This window comes from Schistocerca gregaria, unplaced genomic scaffold (genome assembly GCF_023897955.1).
Source record: "Schistocerca gregaria isolate iqSchGreg1 unplaced genomic scaffold, iqSchGreg1.2 ptg000458l, whole genome shotgun sequence".
NCBI lineage: Eukaryota > Metazoa > Arthropoda > Insecta > Orthoptera > Acrididae > Schistocerca > Schistocerca gregaria.
This window is the reverse complement of record NW_026061876.1, coordinates 180,001-182,500: the sequence shown is the minus strand read 5'-3', so window position 1 is coordinate 182,500 and position 2,500 is coordinate 180,001. Positions and strand designations below refer to the sequence as shown.

Sequence of the window (2,500 nt, the reverse complement as noted above, 5' to 3'; positions counted from 1 at the left end):
CAAATCCAACTACGAGCTTTTTAACCGCAACAACTTTAATATACGCTATTGGAGCTGGAATTACCGCGGCTGCTGGCACCAGACTTGCCCTCCAATAGATACTCGTTAAAGGATTTAAAGTGTACTCATTCCGATTACGGGGCCTCGGATGAGTCCCGTATCGTTATTTTTCGTCACTACCTCCCCGTGCCGGGAGTGGGTAATTTGCGCGCCTGCTGCCTTCCTTGGATGTGGTAGCCGTTTCTCAGGCTCCCTCTCCGGAATCGAACCCTGATTCCCCGTTACCCGTTACAACCATGGTAGGCGCAGAACCTACCATCGACAGTTGATAAGGCAGACATTTGAAAGATGCGTCGCCGGTACGAGGACCGTGCGATCAGCCCAAAGTTATTCAGAGTCACCAAGGCAAACGGACCAGACGAGCCAATCCGATTGGTTTTGATCTAATAAAAGCGTCCCTTCCATCTCTGGTCGGGACTCTGTTTGCATGTATTAGCTCTAGAATTACCACAGTTATCCAAGTAACGTGGGTACGATCTAAGGAACCATAACTGATTTAATGAGCCATTCGCGGTTTCACCTTAATGCGGCTTGTACTGAGACATGCATGGCTTAATCTTTGAGACAAGCATATGACTACTGGCAGGATCAACCAGGGAGCTGCGTCAACGAGAGCTGAGCAGCCGGCCGCCCGGGAGTGTGTCCCGAGGGCCCGCGCCAACACGCAAGCGTCCGCTCAATTATTCTGCAAACAGGAGGAGGCTGAGCTCCCATGCACGATACACCTCGAAACCCTCTCAGGTCCCGGCGGCGCGCAGCGCCGTCCTAAGTACTTGGTCGGGTTCGAGAGAGGCGCAATCGCCCGGAGATAGGCGAGTAGACGCTTTCAGTGCGAACACCCGTGCTCCCAACTGAGCTTGCCGCTGCCGACAGAGGCCCGGGAGCGTGCTGTCGTGGCATTGCCGGCGGGAAACAACACGCGCCACCTACGGTGACCGGCAGCTCCAACGCCAGCGCCACAGAAGGGCAAAGCCCCACTTGGGTGCAGAAGCGAACTCTCCCAGCACAGCGCACGCGCCAACACGTCCGCAGAGCTGCGATACAAACCACCTGCGAGAACCGCTGGGGGCGACCGAGCAGCAGACGGCGTCGCGACGCCGAGTGCCGGGCGGCGGCGCATCCTCAACGCACACAGTCCGCAATCGGACCAGCACACTGCAGATGTCCACCGCGCTTCGCACCGGGCTCGGCAGAACCCACTTTGGCCGCCTGGCGCCGCGCGCAGGGTGCGCCGGCGCATAGCTGGGACGCCAGCCGGGCCCGTCGGCCGGCGCTCCTGCCACTGGGCGCCCCCCACCAGCCGGCTGTAGTGCGTGCGCTCACGCAGCGCGCGGCCAGCACGCCGGGCGGCCCCCCCTCACCGGCCGGGGACTGTCCCGCCAAGCCACAGCCTCGTATCGCTTCATACCCACATGGCCAACTCAGGTTCGGGGGCATGGCGGGTACCGCCGAAACAACCGGTTCACAGATGTACCGATCGTCGCTATCACCGATGCACCTGCAGCGCGAACAACCGCTCAACAACTGATTTCCAGTTCATTTGCGGATCTTTGGCAGCAAACGTATACGTCAATCTACATTTGCGAAATCTACGATTCTGGCATGCCTGCATGTTATGTGTCACGACACGCTACATCAGCCCACATACACACTGCGGCATGTACACGAGAGAACACGTGGAAGATGGTCCGCGCACGTGTGCAATGTCCCTTGCGCGGTCGACTGTCAACCGGCCTCTGTAGCATGTCGCAGATGTGGAACGCGGTCCACCGTGCTATCATGTTGTGTGGGGCAATACGATTAAATAGGAAAACCCTCGTCGCTACATCAACAGACGGCTCACGCTGATTCCCGGCAGAGGGAGGAGGGGGGGGGGGGGGCCAACATGCAATACTTTCGTCCGTACCTACTTACCACATGTCTGTACGGCGTACAACAGTGCAATCTCGCTGTAATGGGGAGACGAGACAAGTAGCATCGTGCACAACATATGGCCCTTATGATTCGCCATTGTAGGGCGCAGCCGGTGTACGGTCAAGCATGTGCCACATTATGTCACTCAGTACGTAACGACGGATGATCAGTGTGGGTTACGCGTACATCAGCGGACAGTCCACACAGGCCGTACCACAACGTACACTGACTGCATCGACAACCGAATGCAACTGAACAGCTGCAAGGCTCATTTCACAAACAAACGCCTGACCGACCAGCTTGGAAGGGCAGGAGGGGAGGGCGATATTCGTTCTGTAGCGGTACACCCTTCCAGTGGTTAGCGGGACTGTGTAGAAAGTACGCAACACTCGAAAGACCTTTATGTGAGGGTACGCACCATGGCATCAAGAAATACACATGACACCAGAGGATCCAAGCAGTGAACTATGTTCAGAGGGTTGCTGTTAGGCAAAGCTACATTCCTGTGACGTTACATGTGACAGTT

The 2,500-nt window shown here is 57.0% G+C and overlaps 1 non-coding gene across 1 annotated transcript in view; it reads right to left on the bottom strand.

Annotated features, from left to right (window-relative positions):
- The window catches only part of LOC126313012 (small subunit ribosomal RNA), a 1,893-nt gene extending 1,234 nt beyond the window's left edge, over positions 1 to 659 (bottom strand). Inside the window, exon 1 of the ribosomal RNA XR_007554906.1 lies at positions 1 to 659. This exon is cut by the window's left edge and continues 1,234 nt beyond it. This is a non-coding gene — a ribosomal RNA (small subunit ribosomal RNA).
- Positions 660 to 2,500: the final 1,841 nt, after the last annotated feature.